The following is a 25,186-nucleotide window of genomic DNA, read 5'->3' on the forward strand; positions in this document are numbered from 1 at the left end:
GGCAACTTTGGAGGAGATGAGCTTGCCTGGCAGCAAGCATGTGGGCAGGACAGAGATTTTTGCCACATGGATTAAACACAGAGAGACCAGGGACAAGGTTGAGATGAACCTGTGACTTTCCTGGAAAATCTGACCACTTGCTCAACTTCACTCTCTGCAATATCATTCCAGGAAAATGAAGAACTTCCCCTGGATGGTCATAGGACCAAATTTAAAGACCAAATTCCCTAGTCATCTGCAACCTCTTGACTTTGCTTCTGCAGACAAGCAATGCTACAACCAGTGGTTTATCTCAGAAAACTGTGAACAGGTCTGATGCCAGCTCTGCTGTCGCTAAGCCACAATGCCAGTAGTATGTGATAGGCACCATCCATATGTCTTCTTTAATCACTGTAACAACTCTTTTAATGGCTTCCATTATTTTCCTTATTTTCAAGGTGAGAAACTGAAGCACGTGGATATACAGATAGTCCCTGTCACACTGTGGCAGGGGTAGAGCCCAGATAGTTTGATTCCAGGGCCCATGCTCTTGGCCTCAGTCTACCATCCCTCTTAAGGTGTTTAGCATTTCCATCCCCTTATCCACCTCTGTCTTCATAAATAAAATGGGAATGTTATTCTGTGTATTTGTGCCTATGGACCAGCAAGCTATGTACTAATGATCAGGGAAGTTTTCTGAGCTTATAGACAAATACTTATACTGGTTTTGATTGGAAGGGTGCAGAATTAATTTAACATGATTTATTTTCTTCAGACACATGTCTGAAACACTTATCTAGGGAGTGGAAAAGAAAAAGAATGGCTGGTGGCCATCAAGACACTCTGTGCCTGTGTCACTTTGTGTACTGCCTGGTCCTCACAGTGCCACTGGGATTTGGGCAAAGCTGACAAGTCCACTTTAGAGAGGCCAAGGCTCAGGAAGATAGATGACTTACTCAAGGTAGCTGTTTTCTGTGTGTGTTGCCCATGCTCAGAATGAAGAACAACTGGACCTCTTCTTTCCCGGCTACATCATCTTACACTATGGGTGTGCTGAAGTGATGTGGCCTTCAGATTGTGTCGACTGTAAATGTAGACCCATTAAACATTGCTTTTTACTTTCTCATCTGGATTTCACAGTCCCCACATCTGAATTCAGGGGCCTAGTGACATGGGAAGCCAACCCCCATTTTAAGATCTTACTGTTCACTCAACATTGCAGGGTTAGAATCACACTTACATTGTAGCAGCATTGTAAGGTGTCTTCTGAGTTAGATGATGAAAAAAAAAGGTCTGGTGTTCTAGACTGTTCAATGAAGTCATCACATTAGCCAGAAACTTTTCAAATATGGAAGTGGCACTAAGTTTGATTATGAGATTTGGACCAAGCATTTTAATCTCACTGAATCTGTTCCCTTATATGCTATGCAATAGTAATACTAATTGCCAAACCTACCCTGTAGGTGTAAAGGTGCCTTCTAAAATACAAAAAAGTTCAAAGTACCAGATATCAATAATATTAGTTACCCACAACCTCCAAGCACATAAAGGTAGAGATTTAAGAGTGAATTCAAAATATGTACATGATAAATAGGAAATTATGGAGCTTAGTTCAGATCCACTCAGTTCTGTCCCAGGGTAGGTTTTAGGGACTGCACTGGGTCTCCTCTCCCCACCTCACACAAAATTCATATGTTGAAGCTCTAACCCAAATGTGACTTTATTTGGAGATAAGGCCTTTAAGAAGGTAACATAGGTTAAGCAAGGTAATGAAGACAGAGCTCTAACAGTGTGACTGGTGCCCTCAGAAGAAGGCACACCAGGGATGCACATGCACATAGGAAAGACCATGAGGACATGATGGCAAGCCAGCCATCTGCAAGCATCTGTAAGCTGAGGAGAGAGGCTTCAGAAAGCCAGCCCTGCCAACACTTTGATCTTGGACTTCCAGCCTCCAGACCTGTAGTTTAAGCTCCCCAGTGTGCAATATTTTGTGATGGCAGCCCTAGCAGACTGATACAGAAGGCAAGAACAAGAAACCCTGACGTACTATGTCCTCACTTCGGTTATTGAGAGAACAACCTACATGTGTAACACCAAACAGGAAGTGAACTTTCTCGCTTTTTCAGAAGAAAAATTTCAACTTTAATGACCTAGGTGATGACCTTGCTCTTCCACATGGCTTTATGACAGGGCTTCCCTCCGCCCCTAGGGAGACAGAGGCTTTTCCAGTCCACCTCCGCAGAGACTCTGCTTCCTGTTGTGGTCCGCTCTGATGGGGTTAAGGATATAAAGGAAGATACATCTCTTTGTCTTAGCCCTTGTTTACTCTGGCCTTTTACTTTTCTGGAAACCAATTCTTAACAGATAATGATGTACAGTTAATAAGAAATGTCAGGTAAAGATACTTATTATCCTATTTTGCTATTTTAAATAAATGTGTTCCTGTATAATAAAAGGCAATATAATCTGAATTGCTTTCAGATGTTGAGTGCATGTTGCATATGGAAACACTCCTTATCTCCATATTTATAATCTTCAGTGTGAAGTTGAAAATTGTTCACTGAAGCTCAGAAAGTATATAGTAGATTTTGTGGCCTGAATTGCTCAGTTAATTAGTCTGACATTTTGTCTTTCACTGTTGACTTGACCATGTAGCACTAAGTGAAGGGAAGATTTTGAAATATCTGGTAAATTTGGTCATTGATCTTGACCAATATGTGAATCAGAAGTTGTTAATCTTTGAATCTTGCTTTTTTATTACATATTTTTTGAGCACTTTCTCTGTGCTCATCTGTGCTACCTTCTAGCACAATTATTGTATCTATTCTCAATCAGTAGAGTTTCTGTAGGCACTACCAATCTGGGTAGTATCCTTCTTATTATTGCCTAAGGATGTCTACAAAAATAACTTAAGCTACAGCATTAAATTCACAGGCTTTTCTTGATGTTCTACCTATCCCCCACCCCAGCCCCAGCCTTGGATAAATATATGACATTCTAGATCATTGAGTCTAAGGATCTAAAGAGAATTTACCTACCAAATGCTGCTGAATCCAAATAGACTCTCTGACAGAGAGAAGGAAGCAAGGACTAGAACAGGAATTCAGCATGTTAAGTGGGTCATGGACCTTGTGATCTCAGGAGGTGGCTGCCGTGTGTGGCCTGAAACTTCAGGGCCACATGAAGAAGACTGAAACCCTTGAAAGGGTTAAAGTAGCCACCTGCAAAGGCAAATGGGAAGAGGCATTAAAAAAACTGAATGTTCTTTTCTTCCTGTTTCAGACATTATTCAGCAGTATATGCATGGCAATATGAGCCATAAAATAGGCAAATATGTAAATGTTGCATTTTTCACATATTCATCCTTGATATGCACCCAAAGAGCTGTCTGACATAATCAGCCATGTTGGAACAGTAAGGTAGAAAAGCAAATAAATTCAATGAGGTAATGCTGGTATGGATATTTGTTGGGTTTACTTTTTGCCCAATATTTTTATTATAACTCAACACAGTTAACTCTAAAATTCTGACAACTATTAGAGAAGCTAGCAAAATCAAAGTATAGGATAGAAGGTTAGCCCTGCCAAATAATTCAGACCCTCAAATGTCTTACACTTTACATGCCAAGATAATTATGTCAAAAGTAATTCAGTTGCTTTTCTTTAGTGGTGGGGTAGCAAGGAGGGAAGAATGATGGTCATAGTTGTGGGAAGGATGGTTTTGTTTCAAAGCTCTGGATAATTGGCTCAATTCTCTGCATCAATTTGTTTATATTGCATAAAACACATGTGACTTCTCTCATTAATTTTTATAACCTTTACATTCATGATAGATGTAGTCATAGATGTTGGCAAAACTGCCCCCAGTCCATTTTGTCAGTCTCTCAAAATTAAACCAACTGGTCACAGTGCATCCATATGTGGACACAATTTGTGTATTGTCTGTCATTCTAATCATCTTGACAATACTGATTCCAGTGGGCCAGATTCACCTGCTGTAATGCTAATAACGATGGCATTTGTCTTTTTTTTTGCTTCTTCCTCCTCTGTTCTTTACCTCTTTTCTCTTTGTCCTCCCTCCCAAGGTTACCAGTCCCAGGAACCGAGGCCCTTTTGGAACCATCTTTTCAGTACAACAGATAGGGATAACTGACTTATTCTTTGAAGAATTATACCATCTGGCACTTAGGTGTGAAGGAGTCAGAATATGCCATCTCAGAATAGGCCACTTTGGCATAAGGATTGTTTTGAACTGAAGGTAACTGAGAAACAGAAGACTGTAGAGAAAAGCTCTTTATCCTCCCCTATCTGCTTAAAAGCAATCCATAAATTTCCATTTGTGAAGGTGACCCTCTCCCCTCTTTCTTACCAGGAAGAATAAAATGTCTTTTACTCAGAGGAGATGACTCTAGATTCTTATTGGCCAGGAGATAGCACTAAGAGAAATCTTCAAACAAACTTTACTAAAATCACCCTTATCTTCTATTAAGTTCCTCATACATTTACCCTCGCACAGTTTACTGCAGGAAACCCTTTTCCTTTGCTTGGTCACTGCTCCACAAATTCATTGCCCTTTTTTAAATGGTGTGTATTTCTCCAGGTCCGACCACGTCTTTGAGGATTTTCTATTTCATTTCTATGAGAGCTTCCACATGCACATGAAATAAACCTTTTTCTCCTGTTAACCTGTCTTTTGTCAGTTCAAGTTAGTGCCCAGCCACTGAGCCAATTTTGGGTAGAGAGAAAGTTTGGTTTTTTTTTTCCCTGCTTGTCAAGTGACTCAAGTAAACCTTAGGAGGAGAAATTAGAGTTCTGTCAAGTGGCTTATGATATCTGGAGATTCATTAAATACAGTTGCTCCCATCCTACCTAGCAATAAAGGAGATTATATCCTACCAAGCAGTTCAGGCAAGGGCTTAAGGACTAAAATGCAGAACATGGAGATGACCTCCTAGCACTACCACCACTCAGGAGCTGGGACTAATCCCTCAGCCACTCCAAGCTTACTTAATTATGTGTAAAAGGTAATAATAATTATTTGAACTGGCCCTATCTCAAAGGGCTGTAAAAGAAAAAAAAACTAGAGTGGAAAATACTGAATAAAAATGCAAAGATTTTATAGATGTAATATTAAAGGTTTAGTTTTACCTCCAGATAAAACAGTTTTAAAAAATGCTTCTTCTAAGATTACCATGAGAAATGAGCTACATTGTCTCTGGATCAAGAGCATATTTACCTGCTCTTTCCTGAACCACTAGAAAGCAAGCTACAAATTTTGTTAAGAGATTATAATATGGGCAGAAGATAAAGCCAGGATTGAAGTTTTGGTGAAGATATAACTTAAAAATATGTTTTATGAGTATGAATTCTGTCAACTCCACCTTCCACAATCATGTGTTGGTGCACCCAGCTAAGCAGGTCAAAATGAAGGATAGTTTTCAATGATCAACTGAAGAATTTTTCCTTACATCATTTTCTGTTAGGATAGTAACAGGGCCATATTTTATTTTGGATAGAACTCTATGCATGGAAAGAGAGAGGTCATTCATATTACCTGCAGGATGAAAGAAAGCTCATGTCTTATTCTAAGATAAATAAAGCTGGTGGATTCAGGTGCTGTGCTGAACAGTTTTCTGTCTTAATCTGAGGGACAGCGTTAAGTAATGTGAGGGTGACAGTGAGCAGGGAGGGGCTGAATGAGGAGTGAAAACCATCAAATGAAATGACCTAAAATTTAACATCATCTGAATTTCAGTAAGAAGTGTTAAAATACACTTACCAACAAGTCAGATGCTTCTCGCTCTTTAAATCAGTATCTTGCATAAAATGACATGCTTAGTAAGATATATGGACCAATGCACATAAAAAATCTTATTGTACCTATATATCACCATAATAATGACCTCTAAAAGGCAAATCCCTGTGTCCTTAGGCATGAGTAAACTATTTTAAAAATATGTTCCGTAAAATAAGGAAACAAATACATAATCCAATCAGCTTACTTAATATTTGAGATATTTGTGATATTTGCTCTGTTACTAGTTAATATCTAGGTAATGCGACTTTTTTTGGCTTTAATTAAATGAAGTGATTCTATTTTCCTGTGGTGCAGATAAAGCCTATTTAATCTTCTTATTTCAGTGTTAAAGACTTAAACTTCCAACATTTTTGTTGATATGTTATGGAGTCTGATGAACTAGATTCACCAAAAAATCAAGTTTTTTGATAATCATGCATTTTTGATACTGAAAATGTTCAACATTAGCACATATACAAATCTGATAGGTTTTTCACATTGTGGATTTTCATCATCTCTCCTGTTAATATGTTAATATGTACTTTCTTGATTTGTCCTTTAATTTATCATCATTGTTCCTGGGAATTCCTATTCCTAAGGTCCAAATTACTTCCTAATTATAAACAAAATGGGGTGAGTTACTAACCTTTCCTACTCACTGAAGATTTCAAGTACACACACAATTCATAAATAGTTTTGTTGAGTACAAAACACTGTGCTAAGTCCTAGGGCCTCAGGAAACCCATGCCTTTGAAGCAAACAGTAATGGTATGGACTGGGGAGGAGGCATGGGAACAGACAACATGGGGAGTGAGGATGATGGTGTGGTCCAGCCCAGGAGAATCCCTGTCCCAGGGCAGGAGAAGGGCCTGATGTACAAGAGAAAATAGCTCAGGTTGGCCAACCTCAATGGATCTGGTGTTCAGGGGCTGGTGGGAAAAGTTGTGCTGGAGAAATAAACAGGATCCAGTCATGAAAGCTCTTTATAAACCAAGTCAAAGAATTTGAATCTGTCCTAGAACACTGGGGAGAGCTGTGGCTTTGGCATCAGACACAACTGAGCACCTACCTCAGGGCCCCGCTTTTCACTGTTGCCTTGAGGCAACTGATTTACCTGCCCTGAGATACAGTTTCCTGAGGTACAAGAAAGGGTTCAGCATTCCTGGGAAGGCTAAGGAAGATGAGGGGAAGATAAAATTTTGAGCAGGCAATTGACATGAGCTTTACAGTTTAAGAAAATCACTCTGGCAGTGCAATTCAAAGTAAGAGTCAATCTAACCCCACTCAAAACTGAATGAAGTTCTCAAACCAAGGACATTTTCATTAAATGAAGGTAGTATTACCGTGCTATAAAAGACTCTCATTCAATTATGCCTACACATCAAGCAAATCGAGCTCATTGATCCCTCTGGTATTTTGAATTATTTTCAAAATAAGACATAGCACATGCACATGAGAAATCTAGTAGGTCTGGTAGAGATGGCAGAAAAATAAATGGATGATCACAACATTGACAGACTGTTCTAGAGCTATGAACAGAGGTTCAAAGGAGCAAGGAAGAGAGTGGCCTGACTCCTGGGAAAGGAAGGATGATAATTCCCTGGAGCATGTATAGGGTATGAGCAGGGGAAAGCAGCATACACATGTGGCGCATTTGGATAACAGAAGATTGTGCGTGATCAAACAGGATTGCTGGAGAGCCTGGAGGCTGAGCTGGGACCTCAGAACTAAGCTGAGCAAACCACAGACTGAGTGAGGTGGAGACCATGTCTGGACTTAATTTTATAGCTGGCAGGGAGCCTGAGGACATATTTAAAGGGAAGGGTGACTGAATGTGACACTGGGAGAATTAACAGTGCAGAGATGGGTGGGGTTGACCTTTCTGACACCCCAGACCATAGTAAGGTTTTCCATGGTCAAAAATTTTATGACAGACTTAAAATTATATAACACATCAGGAAGCACATAAAAATAGATTTGTACAATTTAAAAATGTCATCATAGGAAAGAGATGTATTGACATTTCTGAAATTGCCCTGCCCTGCTCTTCCTGGCCCATCCAAAATAATGTGTTTGGTTGTAAATATAGACACTGTCATACAGTCTTTGTCATTATGTATGTTCTCGTAGTTTCAGTCACTTACATTTAAATACAAGCTCAGTTCGGTTCACTTTCACAGTAAATATAGAAGGTTGCCGTGAGGCTGTGAACATAAACCACAACACTAAATTATAATACTGATGTGCCAATATGGACTGCAGGTGATTACGGCTAAAGATAGTCAGAGGTTTGGAAGAAGAGCTGTTAGGAAAACAGAGGATTTATTTAAAGCCTTCAGAAGCCAGTTTTCTTTTCTGTCTTCATCGACTTGGTTTGGAAATAGCTTGGCAATGCCATGATTTTCACTTCTTGTCACAAACACAACCTTTGCTTTGACATTGCCTCCTCACCCCTTCCTTGGCTTCACATTTTCCAGGCATTTCCTGCCAAGCTACATTTACTCACTTTCTTCACGGAAAATCACGGCCAGCCGTCTCTCAAGTTCACTTATAGTAAGGCCCTGTAGGGATCACAGCAGGTCTTTTGAGTAACTTTCTCTTTGAACAGTGTTAGGGTAACTCAGAGACTCTGGAGTTCTGACATCCAGCCCTGGGCACAATGTTACTCATGTAATAAATCAAACTGATAGGTAGGTACCAACTGTTCCTCACTCAGGTTTGATAGGACCTACATAACACTTAGAAAAAAAAATGTTCCCACCACCTATTGGTTTCACCAACATGTATTTAGAAATTGCCCTTGAAGACTAAATATTTTAAAAAAATTGTTCTGTAACATAGTGGAGCTAAATAGTTGAGAGGATCTAAGTTCCTTCTGAGTGGTAGATGGTATGTTTGGACAGGTGAAGCAATGATGACCTCAGCTTTAAATCAAGAGCCTGGCAAAAGTGAATGTGCTCTGCTAAGCCTCTAATTTACTGTAGAGATCGTGAACTCGGGGCTGAGGAGGACTATAACTCTTTATCAGTGAGGGATTTATGATAGTGCTACTTTAAAAACTGATACATTCCAGACTAGAGTTGGAATCTGGTAGGCGCTGAACCGTTGGGTGTCTGGTCCTGCTGGTGAGCTTTGGCTTAGCTGCATGAGCTTCAGGAAAAGGCCAACTCGGGGTTTAGTCTCCCTGCCAGGTGCTCCCACTGAAAAGGGGTTCTCCAGTGCTGAGCTCCTTGTAGCACTGCACCCAGGGACCAGCTAGGAGTGAGATGCCAGGAGGCCTGGGCCTGCCACAGAGCAGAGGAGTCCGCTGGAACTGTGTGGTCTTCCCAGGAAGTTTGGGGCCACAGATGCTCACTCCTGAATGACCCTCCACAACTTCAACTCTGACCCATGAAGGAGAAGGGACTTTTGGACTATTAAAGTCTCTTCTAAGGATTAAACTGGTCATAAAACCAAAAATTTTGGTTCCTAGGGAAACAGCAATGCTTATTGAATATGCAGAAATAACATCCAAGTAGCATAGGCCTGCTATCATTCTCTTATTTGTTTTTGGTCTATTAGTGATGCAAACTGCTAGGTAGCCTTTCCTCAGCCACGGTGGGATTTGGGGGCAGGGTCCACATCACTTTGCCCGCTCACCCTCTTGGAGTGGTGACAGCACAGCCGAGGGGCCAGCTGACCGAAACCCCAGCTCTTCTCATCTCTGATGCACCACTTGGGCAACATCCTTCATCTTTTTGTATCTTGGTTTCTTCATATATAAAATAGAAGTAATCAAGGATTCTCTTCAATAGGATATTATATGAAACAAGGCTTATATAAATAAAGTGTTTTGAATAATTCCCAGTGGACTGTGGATGCTATTGAAAGATTTACTATTACTGCAATGATTGCTGTTATTATTATTATTATTATTATTATTATTACCAGTCGATAAAAGCTTCCAAGGGAAGGGATCTTTTTCAGTGTGGTGTGTGTATATCTTTAACAGGTCAGTATTCATCCATGCCTCATATACTTGGTCTGCATTCTCAGGCCCTCATCCTTGCCTTCCTGCCAATCGCAGACCAGAGGTAAGCACTGTTGCAGCTGGTGAAGATCCCCTCTGCTGTGTATGTACATCACACACACGCACAAAGTCTTATTTCAGGCTGCTGTAACACAAACACTGTGACTGAACGGCTTAAATAACAGAGATTGATTCCTTACGGTCTGAAGGCTGGAAAAGTCCAGGATCAAGGTGCTAGCCAGTCCAGTTTCTGGTGAGACCTCTCTTTCTGGTTTGCAAAGGGATGCATTCTTGCTGTGTCCTCACATGGTGGAGAGAAAGATCATATCTCTCATGTCTCTTTTTGATTGGACCTGCACCCAAATCCCACTATAGCTGAATAAAAACACTAATTTCATTGATGTGGGCTCCACCCTCATCACCTAATACCATCAGATTGGGAGTTAGGGTTTCAATGTATGAATCTAAGAAGACACAAACATTTTGTCCATAATGTACACACGCACACACACACACACACACAGAATCCCTTTTTCCCTGAACAATATAAACTCTCTTATTATTTCAGTAGATACAGAACCACCTCATTCTTTTCAACTCCTTTAGCTTAAAAGAACCAAGATTTATTTTTTGGCAGCCCTTTGTTGATCAGCATTTAGATTCGTTCTGTAATTCTTATTTTTAAAAACAATGTAATGAACAGACTTATGTGTACGATTCTACACAGTTGTGTGAGTAAATCTTAGAATGAAATCCTACAAGTAGAGAAATTGCCAAAGAGTAGAGGCACTTAAAATATTGACAAATGCTGACAAACTGTCCTCTAAAAATTACCTTCTTGCTACATTACTTATAATAATATAAATATTATTTTTATTTAAAAAATAAACACTTGTGTCACACTGTGTTCCTGGCACTGATCAAGGACCATTTAAATATTGATACATTTCATTCTCATAAAGAAATAAGATGTAACATTACCACTCTCTCCAAATACGTATAAGGAGACTAAGGCACAGAGTGGTTTAATTAGTTGTCCAGGTTACACAGCTAAAAGTAAAAGAACAGAGTTTGAAACCTGGGGCACCAAGGCCCATGGTCTTCTTCTTGCACCACACATGCACACAGAGCTGTGAGCCTCACTTGACAGCATCAGTCCCATTTATTCTTGTCCATTTGTTTATTGGCTATCTATATTTTTTCCCATTCTTCCTTACAGTTAGATTTTTTTCACATTGACCCATAAGATATTCTTTATAATAAAATTAGCCCTCCATCACATGTGAGACAATTGTCTTTCTCTGTTTAGTATTTGTTTTTCTGACTTTGTTCTCAGTGTTTCCTTTTTTTTTTTTTTTTTTGTAGATAATTATTTTTTATTGAAAGGTAGTTGACACGCAGTATTACATTACATTAGTTTCAGGTGTACAACACAGTGATTCAACATTTATATACATGACAATTCTAGGTACCAGCTATCACCATACCAAGCTGTTACAATATCTTGACTATATTCATTACATCCCGGTTACTTATTATTTTACCATTGGAAGTGTGTACTTTTTTTTTTTTTTTTTGTGAGGGCATCTCTCATATTTATTGATCAAATGGTTGTTAACAACAATAAAATTCTGTATAGGGGAGTCAATGCTCAATGCACAATCATTAATCCACCCCAAGCCTAATTTTCATCAGTCTCCAATCTTCTGAGGCATAACAAACAAGTTCTTACATCTCAGTGTTTCTTTATTCATATAAATATTTTTGATTTCTTGTATCGAATTTGCCTAGCTTTTTCCTTGTGGCTTCTAGATTTCATGCCATGCTTAAGAATTATATGTGTTTTTAATGTTATGAAATATACAAATACATTCACATCCCCTAAGATTGCCATGATTTTTTAAAATATTCACATCTTCACTCCATCTGGAATTTATCATGTTATGAGCTATAAATAGCTCAGCTTCATTTTGTTCTGCATGAGTACATAGCTGATCTATAGTTTACCTGCTGAACTGCATGCAGCTTCAATGTTATATGTACTCATATGTTCTTGGGTTTATTTCCAGCCTTGTTTTGGTCCAGTTGGCCAGCACATCATATTTCTACATGCATATTTCTATACTAGTACTATATTTAATTATCATGTCTTTATAATGTGCCTCTATTATTTGTTTGGGCTGTTATCCTGTTATTCTTCTTTTACAGATCTCTTTGGCTATTTTGACATGTTTATTCTTTTGTTGTGCTTACCCTTTAATGTCATAATTGTACCCAATAGATTTAGTACTGCCTTAAGGAAAGCTGACAGATAAGAAAGGTAGTGAAGAAGGAACAAAACAGCAGCAGACTCACAAACTCCAAGAAGGGACTAGCAGTTACCAAAGGGGAGGGGTGGAGGAAGATGGGTGGGGAGGGAGGGAGAAGGGGATTGAGGGCTATTATGATTGACACAAATGGTGTGGGGGGATCATGGGGAAGACAGTGTAGCACAGAGAAGGCAAGTAGTGACTCTTTGGCATCTTATTACACTGATAGACAGTGACTGTAATGGGGTGGGGGGGCTTGATAATAAGGGTGAATGTAGTAACCACATTGTTTTTCATGTGAAACCTTCATAGGAGTTTATATCAATAATACCTTAATAAAAAATTGTAATAAAAGAAAACACATGAACCAAAAAAGAAAGAAAGGCAGTGAAGTCAACCTTCTTTCTTCAGAGAGGAGAAGGAAAGTGACTGGGAGTGGAGAAGAGGCTGCTATGGCACCACAGAATGAATCTGAACCAGAGAGAAGGAAGTGTGGGGTATGCAAGCGTCTCAGCCAAGACTAGATTAAATGACATGTAGTGCACCTAAGCACGTAGTAGATGGTAACTAATCAGAAATATAAACTTTAAGAGATGGATGTCATGTTAGATATAATCTGGTCTAATTTACTCATTTTACAGATGCAGAAATAAGGCTCAGAGTGGACATGTGCACAGTTAATTAGTAGTAAAGTCGGGATTAAACCCTGATTCTCAGCCTGGACAGGGGTTAGTTGTGATCTGATGGTAGAGTATGAGAATAAGAAAAAGTAACCTGGCTACTTTTGTATGATGGACTGAAATAGAGCCCTGGGGTCAGGAGTGGACAGGAGGGCAGGTATACCAGCCCCAGAGACCAGCCCTGCGGGCAGTCAGCATGGAGTCAGTGGCCTTGTGTGCAGTTCCTGCCAAATATCATCAGACTCGAAAGATCTCCACAAATATTTTTATTTGTATACATATAAATTTTATCCTGTATTAAGAACCTGCCATAAGTGAATAATGTTTGCCAAATAGCTCGTGAAAATACAACATGTCCTAATGACAGAATCTTTCAGTAGAAAGCAGTGATTATATCAACAGGCAAGAAGAGTTTCAAGGAGATGTGTTGGACCCTCAAGGCAGGCAGGTACCGAGGCAGCATTCGAGAACCCTTCTGGCACAGACACCTTTATATCATTTGTCCAGCAAGGTGATACTTCTTTTAGCACCAGCTGCAAGAGATCTTTAATGGAAAAAGCTAAAATTCACATTTTCTCAGGAAACCAGGCTGAGTAAAGAAGTGGAATATTCCTGATGACTATGGCAGAAAGATTGAAAAAGAGCAGAAAAGCTTCCTCAAATGCATATTTACCTTGGAACTGGGGCTAGATTCTTGAAAAATTTCACTCAGTTCAATTCTTCAGCTTATATTCTTTTATAAAGAAATTTAGCGTGGAACTCCCCTGTCACCTCACAGCAGAGAATAAGCGGTTACAGCTTGGCTTGAGGTATGACCACTTCCTTCATAGTTTGTTTTTAATCATTCTTCAACCCAGTATGCATCTCGTAAAACCAACCTATGTACTGTGTCACCGGTTTCAAGGGAAGAACTGCTTTGTTCATGTTAAGTGAGCAACAGGCATAGAAATTTAAACTGCTCGTATTTGAGTCCATAAAGCAAAACAGGAATCTTTGGAAAATGGGCAGTATCTAGCAAAGTTTTTGGTATGTCAGAGACTCAGTCTGTTTAATATTTGTTCAGAGCTTACATTTTGATTAAAAGAACTCAAATAGATATAAGTTCAACTGTACATAGAATTAAAACCAAGTAGAAATTAGATTACACATCTATATAATCCTTACACCTTTTAATTCATTTCCTGATACAATGTTAAGAGTTTTTAATGTGCAGTTTAGTAATAAAAGAAGTATCACCTTGCTGAGTAAATGATATAAGGGTTCTCCAATGCTGCCTCGGTCCCTGCCTGCCTCGAGGGTCCAACACATCTCTTTGAAACTCTTCTTGCCCATCGAGACAAACAGTTTTCCACCTGAGGGATTCTGTCATTAGAACATGCTGTATTTTCACAAGCTATTTGACAAACATTATTCACTTATGGCAGGTTTTTAATACAGGATAAAATTTTTATATATACAAATGTTTTTGTTGCTTTCATATGAAATCTCAAAGTCAAATAAAAAAGTTGATTGTATTGAATTCAGTCAATCTTGTTCAAATAATTGTATTACAAGATGCCATTTCATTTTGGGCTATGTCTAACCTCAGGACACTGATTAAAATCTGCAAAAAAAATGTGAAATAGGGGAAATTCAACCAAGGAGAAAATGGAATTTATGGCCCCCATATGAAGGTATTTCCATATTCTATCCCAGGTGCTCCTTATATAGCCTGTGAGGTCCCATTTTGCAGATGAGGAAACAGATTTAGAAGAATGAACTCTCTTGTCCAAATCTACCCCATGGCTTAATGGCAGACCTGTGATTTGAATTCCTATTTGACTCACTCCAAATTCTGTGCTCTCTGTTTTCCCTAAGCATATTTAATTGTCAAATATGCAAATGTTGTATGTCTGTTTTGCCAACACTCTCCCCTTCCTTTGAAATGACTAATACAGCTTTGCCCTCACTGAAATGTTACAGAAAAAAGGGGTTTTCTCCTGTTAAGTCACAGATACTCAGTTTTCATGGTGCTTCTAGAAGTTCAAAGGTTTATAAATTCAATGTCATTACTAGTAAGGAGCCTCTTTAAGTTTACATGAGCACAAAGAAGTTTTTCTTAGAGAAACCAAAGTAATAGATCATATTAAAATTCTCTACACTAATTCTTTAGTATATGGGAAGTTTAATTTAATATTGAAACAGTCTTTCATTAATCATCTTCTGTGCTCCGAGGAGTTACTGGAGATGGGCAAAGGGTAGGTGGGGATGAAAGATAGAGCAACAAGAAAAAGATATAAAATTTGCATTACTCTTAGGCAAAATTCATTTTTTCTTAGGAGACATTCAATCCTACCCTAAAGTTTGAAAGCATTCAGACAGCTTCTCTTACTCTGTGAATTTCATAAAGAAAGTATCTGATTAAAAAGTAAGTCACCAAATTCATAGAGACAAAAAGTAGAATTGTGGTCACTATGGACTGGAGAGAGGATGGAGGAAATGGGGAGTTGGTGTTTAATGGGTACAGCATTTCAATTTGGGAAGATGAAAATGTTCTGGAGATAGATGGTGGTGATGGTTGCCCAAACAATGTGAATGTCTTTAGTGCTACCTGGAAACCACTCAGAGAGGCAGAAAATAGAGCTACTGGGACCATGGACATGAAGCCAGAACATCTGGGTTCCAACTGCACATCCTCTAGCTACAAACTGTGGGATCTTACACGGGACCCTTTTTGGGCCTCATTTTGCTCATCTGCACACAGTCCAGTCACAGCCGCTGCCTTGGAAGGCTGTTCAGAGTTTTAAATGAGTTAATATTTCTTAAGTGCTTGGAGGAGTGCCAGGCACATAGTCAGGGCTTCTGGAGTGTTTGCTAAAAAATAACTCTACATCCCTTCCAACTCTTCCCAACCCTCTATTTCCTCTTTTTTCTTCTCCTGTGTTATGTCCAGTACATTTGTTCTCTTGTCTTCCCTATTGTATCATTTTAAATTAGAACCTTAATCACCACTCTCTTATTTTCCCCTTTTATTATTTTCATCATCCACTTTGTCTCCCAAGTCTGACTTCTAAAGCAATCCTTCAGTTCGTAATTCTATCACCAAGGCTTCAGCTCTAGCGAAGGCCCTCCGCAGATGTCATCTGTTTATTGCCATAACCTGCCTCCAGACCCTTTCCTCAACTCATCGTCGTCCCCCACTGCCGCAGTAATTACGTTTCTTAAATAATAGTATTTACAACTGTTTGGCTGACACAACTTGGCAATCCACACTGTGAAGTGTGAATTGTCTTTCAGATGCAGTGGGATGTCATTAAATGACTTAGCAAGAACTGACATGATCTGAAGTATGTTAAGAAAAATTAACTCCAGGTGCTGCGTGGAGAATAGATTTAAGGGGGCCAAGAGGAGACATAGAGCAGCTTAAAACCTCTGCAGTGACTAAATGAGAGATTGCAACAGTAGAGATGGAGAGAAGCAGATTAGAGACAAAATTTCAAAGTGAAATAATAAAGCAGGGACAAAGTAGTACCAATAAATGTTTTATGGCTGATTTATTAAAGAAGGCATCTGACCTGTGAAATTTTGTGTCCCTGGACACAGAAAGTGTCAGTTACAATAGTTAATTTTCATGTCCATCCATTATGTCAAATATACACCTTAAATTACCATAGTTAACTCATTTCTTCATTATCTCCTCTTTACCTGCAGCATTTATGAGACAAGCATGCTCCAAAGGATGCTGGAAAAAGCCAAGCCAGGTTACATTTCAGAGAAAAGTCATTGCAAGGATACAGTGCATGCTGCGATCTGGAAATACCCCTGAAGAAATCCACTTGAAAAACCTGCACTACTCTTGCTTCTTTGCCCCAGACTGTAAGAGATTTCTGCACACAGGGTGTCAGATGACTGGACGGAAGAATGTCTGTCATTGTCCTTGGGGAGCAGAGAGACCATTTGTCCTTTCCTTAGCCGACCAATGCACGGCTTTAGAACTCACCAGAGAGAACTGTGCCTCAACCAGCATCCCTCTTCACTGAGGACTTCGGGATCCTCTATACTGGCACCAACCTTTTCACGTGCAGTCTTTTGCATATGCAGTTACTCTGGAGCCATGGCTTATCCAACTATCTGTTCATCCCCTTGTCTCTTGAGAGTTCACATAAAGTGAATGAGCAACCCCATCTCTGCTATGTTCAAGTATCAGTATTTTTCTCAAAGTCCCCTGATGGTTATAAAGGACATTGTTTTCAACATAGCATGGTTTTCTCCCCCTACTGATTTCTTCTACAATTTCCTCATTTCATTTCATTGTGAACTGCCACAATTCTTATCACCGTCTATCTGTCTTGGCAACCATGTTCCATGAGCATGGGGGTGTAAACTGGTGATGCCTCAGGATTTTATTTTTGACAATTCACTTTGAAAAGATTTGTTTTTATTCAGTCAATGCTGATGTAGTAAGCGCCTCTGCTATAAGAGTCACTATGGAATTCAGTTTTTTAGGCCACACTTTCTCCTCTGAAGGAGAATGGAGTCTATTATTGTGAGAAGACCACAATAAAAAGATCATTCCAGCGTGCCCCATGCTCCTTCCTGGAGCCCGCAGTGAAGGGACATCTGTGGGGGGATGGGTTCTTCACGGTGGGCCTTGAAGAACTGTGGCATGCAGAGAGCTACAGAGAGGAAATGAAAGTGAGACATAATGGGCATGGAAGAACACATGGCTTACCGAGTCCACTGGGCCTAGTAAAAGGCATATTTCCTAACTTAGTTACACATTTTATGATCAGGTTTTATGGTCTAGGCCCTGAAAGGACTTGAGTATAGAGGCTTCACAGTCAGGGAAGTCACTCAGATGAGAGCACTTGCCTCCGCAGTAGTCCTGCTGCTGCTTGTATATACATTTCGTCAGTAATTGTCATCAATTCCCATTCTCCTTAAGGCTCCATAGACAGACAAAACAATGCAGCCAAGAGGACGTGATGACTCCTAAGGGGCTATGCCAAAGAAACTTCTCTGAACTCTGTTGCCCAAAGAACACAGTTTGGCATTTTAATGGTGGTCCTTCTCCACTGTGTGTGTCTGCAGGAGGTAGTCACCAACACCACACAGCACGGAGGATGGTGCTGGTCTGCATTCATGTGTCCCATTTGTTACAGGCAAGATGGACCCAGAGATGGAGCTGAAACAAGATGGAGGTAAGTGTCAAACAGCAAGGACACCACCAAAACTCTGTCATTCTTGAAGTTATACATCAACTTGGGAAAATGTTCTTTTCCTTTGTCTTAAGTCCTTGAGGAAATGTTATATACTTCCATTCTTCTTGAAGTATTTAAGAACTGGCCTTCCATACTCATGTTTATGTTGACCTGCAACGACAGATGTAGGCCACTCAAGCTTTTTAACCCCCCAAACAAGACCCAGGTCTCTCCTATTCATTCAGTAAAGCACTGCAGAGTTTATGCCTATACCTGTACCATGGTGACCAGTCGTGATGGAAGTTCAATAGGTGATTCCACGGTAGTTCTTAACAATCCCTTCACAACAAAGAATATCCACATTTGATGCATTCCTTGATCTTATCTCACTGCCTGACTACTGTTCCATTCCCCAAGTAAGTTGCCTTTTTCTCACAAAGGTAACGGCTGAAAAGTTACCTTAAAGTTAATTTTGCATTTAGTTTATTAGTCTATATGAGGTAGAAAGAGTAGGGTTTGCTCTTTAGACAAAGTGTAAGTACTAAACTCCATTTCTCCAGCCCTACAACTTCTCTGTATCCTGGATTAGCCCATACGTTCCACAGCTCAGATGTTTAGTGAATATGTGTTCAAAAAATAAGTTAATCAATGCCTACAACAAGAAGAAGGCATACTTCACACCTTGCTAAATATCCTTAAAGTTCTAGAGAAGAGATCGGAGTTTAATTTCATGACTCCCTTAGACATTGTCTTCTATTCATTTTCATGTAATTATACTTATAAATCACTAATGTAGTTTTGCAGTTCCTCTCTCAAGAATAGTGCCTGATATTAAAATTCTAAGTAAATGTTTATTGAATGAATGAGTAGATGAAATAACTAGGGAGTACCTGGCTGTGTGACTTAGCCTAAGATTTAAATAATCTAAGGTAAATGACAATTTTTCAGAGAGGATCTTTCTTAGAGTCTAAACATCATTTGTGTGGCCATAAGAATAAATGCACAATTTTGAGACCATCATACTAAAAGATTAACACACCAAAGTGATCACTTCTATTTAATAAAGGCAAATGAGAAGCCATTTGTCATTTATTATGATTGAAAATTTTAAGTAAGTAATGATTTTTGCATAGTTTTATAAAACTGCCCTTAATTATCTAGGGATTGATTGTCTTATTCCTTTTTCCAGTTATTTAACTAAATTTCGTCACCGTGGCCAAATCACTGGCATCTGTGGATCTTAGTTTCCTTATCCGTCAATGGACCAAGTAACTCTTCATCAGAGCAGACCCTTTGGGACAGCTTCAGCTACTCCATAGCTGAAGAGAAATGTCTTTTGATTTCAAGATATTCAGAGAAAATTGCATTTTATCGGTCAAACTTTCAATGCTAACCATTTAATATCTTTCTTTTCTTTTCTTCCCTCAAACTCTCTTAGAATTGGCAGGAAAAACTCTTGATAATTCAATTGTTTCCACAGTAGTTCAAGTGGGCAGGAAATTGGCCCTGGGGAGGACTAATTCTCAGTCTTCATTGATGGGGTGGGCCTTTGTCACTTTAATGCACTCTGTGCAGTGACTTTCAGGGGTCAAAAAAGACCACAAATCTTTTGCAGAAATGGCCACATCTGTGTTTTTGAAATGCAGTGGGTTTTTTTATTTCATTAAAAAATATAACCAAAAAATTTAGCCAATTTTATATATTTTTGTATTTCAAATATGATTTGCAGGCATTAGGAATAAAGGTATAGGTTAGCAGGGTTTTCTATCTTTTGTCCATATAGTTTAGACTATACATGGTTTTCTCCCTAAAAGTTTAGATTTATGATTATGGTTGAATACTACTCAGTTCAAAATCATTACCTGTGATGTTATGATGTACATTTGTTGATGCGTCCATCTCTCCAGTAGACTGTGAATGTCTCGAGGACAAGGCCATGTGGTGAGATTCATCACTCTATCCCTTGAAACTACCTGACATGTTAGGGAGCCCAAGCTCACACCACTCATCACATGACATGCCATTAAGTCGAGAGACTAGATGTTGGGACAAAAGAAGTGATTTTATTTGGAAAACCAGAAGACTGACAAGATGGTGGATCCATGCCCTAAAACATCACCTTAACTCAGGGTCGATTGCAAACTCCTTTTATACTAGGGGAAGAGGAAGAAAGAAGGGGAGCAGGTTAGGGGTGACTGAAGGCTACAGACATGGGCACCAGCGAGGGTCCGAGGAGAGCTGAGAAGCTCCATGCCCTCGGTCAGTTGACCCTCACTGACATAGCTCTGATTATGACATTCCTAAAATTCTTTGACAAGGCAATCATTATTTTCCTATGTATTTCCCTACCTCCTGGAGAAGGCAAGCTTCAGTGAAGCAGCTATTTGCAGAAATGTCAAACTATAAGCAAAATTCTTTGATGACCAACAAGCCTGTGTGCAGGGCTACAGGCTGAGCAGGAGACCTTTGCCTTTCTTTTTCCTTTTGGCTTAAAGGTTAAGGCAGCAAAGGAGACAGATACAGTATGAAGGCAGAGAAGCCAACTTTTGTACTCCCCTACAGACATAGCAGGAATCCAGTAGATATTTGTTAAAAAGAAAACAAAGTAACAAAATTCAGCAGCAAAAAAAAAAATAGGGGCTTTGCTGAAGTCTTCACAGTAATATTTGAAGTGGAATAAGTAAGAAAATAAGACATGAATTTGCATAAAGTTCAGGAAATAAATTTATAAAAAGACTCTTTGACTTAAGGGTTTAAAACATCCAAATTAACTGGAGAACTGCTTACCACCACAGAAGGCTGCTTCTCACACCAGCTTGTGACGGCCTCTCTTACCAAGGCAGTTGTGTTTGTGGTTCTAAAGATGTCACTCTTGACCAGAAATCATGGTTACTCCCAAATCTGTTCCATTTACAGCAATTTACCCATTCTACAAGGAGCTAACCAATTAATATAGATGTATAAAGTACTAAAGGGATCACAGTTCTACTTACACCTTCAGGTGAGCTGTACATTGTATTAGCCACATAAATAGACAGAAAAGTAGCTTTATTGGTAATCTGTGGAGGCATTTTATTTATTAATGGGCTTTCATGTGCATTATTTGGAGAGCTTGGCAGACAAGCTCAGCAGGCATCACAGAGCCAGCCCTGCCCCAGTGAGAGTCTAGCCAGCGTGTGAGGAGGCAGCATAATTCCCTTCTGGTCCCATAGCTGGTGTGGTGGCCTGCTGTTTTGTCGCACTGGCAGCTTAGGGAGATGCAGCCTCTTATGTGGGAGCATCACAGTCAAGCTGGCAGAAAAAGCTTCTGACAACACTGAGAAGGGGCTGGAGCATGAAAACTGTCACCCTAACCAAATGACAATTTCTGTTCAGAGTGATGCAATTTGTAACTCTTTTCCTGGAGTAATTATTTAATAACATCCCCTCTTTTACGCCAAAAAAAGTTCCAATTTGCATGATCATTTAGACGGGCTCTCACCACAGGGCCAGATTTTTCTATTTGAGACATCTTTTAGGCTGCCTCTGAAATTTACAGACTTAGGAGACCCACCTGCCCAAGGTAGGTTCCAAAAAATATATAATTCCCATTTCCCGTGCAGGTACATAACCTGGGTTGGGCCAATCAGAGTTCCTTCCTGAGATTTCCATTTTGAAGTGACCACTCTGATGAAACTGGCTCCCTGAGGAACCCTTCTGCAGCTGGAGCGCCAACTTTCAGCGGGCAGGGGTGAAGAGTTGCCTTGGGGGTGGTGGTGACAGTAGCCGCTGTGGGAACCACTAGAGCACTGCTGTGGTGGCGTTTCCTCACTGGGCTGGTTCTGCAAGAATGTGTAGACATGTTCTCAGTAGTGTCCTCAGAGATATTCTTCAGTCTTCCCCATTAATTCTGTGTGTTAGTCAGTATCTTTGAATAAACTGCTATGTATTATGCTTAGTTAGCCATCAGGTTCTGCTGCTTATACTTAAGGCACTTGACTGACAAATGGGCAAACATGACAATTTGAATTCATAGGATATCTCAACAGAATATTTACTGTAACTGTAAGACCCATATGCAAAAGGGACATCCTGTGTATTGAAAGTTCTGTATCAAGTCTCTTTTAAAGAATAATGTCCTACATGAGAAAGGGCTGTGTATTTGTTACAAAGTTGACCTTAAGTACATGATAGGTTTATTCAAAGCTATGGTTTATTTTTTTTGAAAATGATGTTCAGGTCCACTGACTATCTTCTGTCTTACATGCCAAATGAGAAGAAAGGGGTTTGGATGTCAAGTCTGGCATTTTTAAATCCTATGTTTTCCTCACTACGTTTTCAGAGATGCTTAGTACTCTAGCATGCCCACTGTGACAATCAACCAGATGAGCTCATTTTCGATAATGTGACCTGGAAAATGTTTAATTAACTTTCTTCCTGCTGCCGACTCAATCTCACTTGGATATACTCATTACAGAAGCTTAACAGCAGCAGGTCATAAAGTCTAGTTGAAATATGCTGTTACATTCTTTAGAAAAGACTCTAAAGATCTCATGCACCATTCAAGTACCAACAGACACGGCCCATTTATAAAAGGGTGGTGCAATTTGACATTTTGGAAATAATCTTCAAGTTCAGATCAGGACTTCCAGATAAGCCCTCTGGCTTAGTCATTTTCCTGGGTACTTACTAGTCACCAGTTTAAATGAGTGCAAATCTGCATATATTTGGACAAAACCCTTCAAATTATTATTCCATTCTTCATAATGCAGTGATATTTTTCTTTGATTATAATACATAAGGGAACTTACCACAGGATAATAAAATGTCTGAAGGCCAATGAAATAGCTCACAAGGAATTTGCCAGAATAGAAGACAATGGCTTTTCTAGCAACAGCCCTGAGGGGTGTCTGAACACTCTGTAGAGATGCCTAGAAGGGTCATACCTGACTATGAGCCTGAGCAACATACTCATAACTGAACCAGGGCCCTCAGCTATGTGTACACAGCTGTCATTACCTCCCAGCAATCATATTCTGAGGACATGTCCAGATTCACATCTGTAAACATACACAAGTGTACATGAAGGTATTTCTGCTTAGTATGTTGTGAGTCCTTTTGTATAAACAAAAACATTTTTTTTGTTGTCTATGGCTTAAAAAAAACTGTAGCAGTAGAGGAGATGTGCCAAATTTGGGCAAGCCTGTTCATATTTTCCATGGATATGCTGAACATTTAAAGGTGTTTACTTTCCCCTGTAGTTGGTAACAAACAGCCCTAATTCCAATGCTCAAACACTGAGATAGACTGACCGAATTGGGGAAGAAATCTTAATAGATTTTCCAATTAAGGAAATGGTGTAGCCACCATTTAAACAAACACCCACAGAGTGCTCTGCACAATGACAGAGAACACTTAGACTACATGCAGTTTATAGTTAATGAATTCAGTCCCATTAACCATAAAGGCAAAGCACTGGGAGAAATTTCTGGAAAGAAATTTCACCTATCTTGATTTAGGGCCATATGTGAAATGCCAAACTCACATAAAATACCTCCTACTTCCTGCCTTTGATCAGTGAAAATATCTTCCTTTTAATATTTCTGGGCTACCCTGTAGAAGAGTTTTCTTTCAATTTCAGTTCGAAAAACAACAAATTGAAAAATTATTTCTCCTTATCTGAAAGATAACATATTTAACCTCTAAAATATCTGGAATTCTTTTTTTAAATGTTGGATTTCATTTTATAGCTTTGTGAATTTTAACTGTGTTTTTGGAAAAAATGTAGAAAGTAACGAAAATAAAAAAGCAGTTTTAGGATTATGGCAAGGAAGAAGTTTTTCTCCTTACTTAATATTTAAATATATTTTACTAGATCTGTAGAACCTAGTGCTGTTGCAATTAATGAAACTTTCCTCCAGCATGATTTTCTTTCTGAGTAGGAGACTTCACCTGTCAGAGAAAACAGTCTTCACTTCCCTTAAACTCCCATCTCTCATAATTTCTCCCCAGCCCCTGCCCTCCGTGCAACTAGAAAGTGCCTAGAGTAGATGTCTTTCTAAAAGTAATTGATCCCTGGGTACTCAGATACTATAGTTGTTGACTACCCCCCGCCACCACCACTTGCATTCTGAAATAGAACTTCTTTCTTTCAGTTGCTCACATTTTTGAACATGATGAGAATGGTAAATGCCAAAGGAAAAAGAGGGTAGAGGAGTGGATGAAGTTCAGAACAATTTGTGACTGGGTTTTAGAGACTTTCCCGGAACTGACATTTTTATAGTACAGTCAGGTGTTCCAGGTGAAATACAAGCTCTGGAAAAAAGCCACATGTCAGAGCTATTTTTAAACACGTGTCCTCTGTGGGCTCTGTCTCTCACCACGCTCCTCCTCTGGCTTACTGAAATGAAAGTGGATGGGAAAAGGTTCAGGGAACAGGGGAAGCTCCCCAGATCCAATGATTTCCTAACTTGCTTTTCTGCAATACTCTTGAAAAGGACAGGGTGTTCAAATTAAATTCGATAATTCCTGTTAACAGCCACCAGTTTAATCAGTCTCTAATGAAAGATATGTTGCTGAGTCTTTTATGCAACCCATGGAGATATATTTCTTGTAGTAGAAACACAAAGAAGACTACCTGTTGAATAAACAACAGAATACCCACAATACACTGAGATGAATACATAATTCATCCAAACTGTTATGGTCTGAAATAAACAACGGAAAACTTCCATAGTGAAATCTATTTTTTTCTTACCTGAACTGACTTCTTTTTTCCTGGTGAGAAAATGTCTTTGCTAAAAACAAAGTGCTCAGGTTTATACCTTACCCTGGAAATAGTTTTCTATTTTTGTTTTAGCTCTTCAAACACTGGTGAAGACATAATAGCAGTCTTAAATTTCGCAGAATTTTCTGACAGGAAAGCCTTTCCTTAGAAGATCTTTGTTAATGGAATTTCATTTTTCTGAGATTGCATTTATTCACAAGGAAGTATACATTTTTCTGAAAGTTTCCATTACTTTTTTCTGGTCTTTTGAGTAAAAATCCACTGCTAAGTCAGGGGCTTTGTCTAATTCAAAAGCAAAAGGATCAGAGATGGTTTAATGAATTACACCAATATGCAGTGTATTATTCTTAGTCCAGTAAACAGATAAGGGAGAGCTAGTGAAACTGAATCAAATGCTTTTTGCATAGTAAATTTGGATTAAGCAGATTTCTGACTCAAATCACTGTAATGAGGAAATACAACCT

The 25,186-nt window shown here is 39.2% G+C and overlaps 1 long non-coding RNA gene across 2 annotated transcripts in view; it reads left to right on the top strand.

Annotated features, from left to right (window-relative positions):
- LOC118908911 (uncharacterized) overlaps positions 1–16,990 on the top strand; it is a 71,748-nt gene extending 54,758 nt beyond the window's left edge. Inside the window, exons 3-4 of one of the 2 annotated variants that reach the window (XR_005023422.2) lie at positions 9,770–9,890; positions 16,467–16,990. This is a non-coding gene — a long non-coding RNA (uncharacterized LOC118908911). The remainder of the gene's footprint in view (positions 1–9,769; positions 9,891–16,466) is intronic. The other variant, XR_005023423.2, reaches the window with a different exon arrangement.
- The last annotated feature ends 8,196 nt before the right edge of the window (positions 16,991–25,186 follow it).

This window comes from Manis pentadactyla, chromosome 3 (genome assembly GCF_030020395.1).
Source record: "Manis pentadactyla isolate mManPen7 chromosome 3, mManPen7.hap1, whole genome shotgun sequence".
Lineage (NCBI taxonomy): Eukaryota > Metazoa > Chordata > Mammalia > Pholidota > Manidae > Manis > Manis pentadactyla.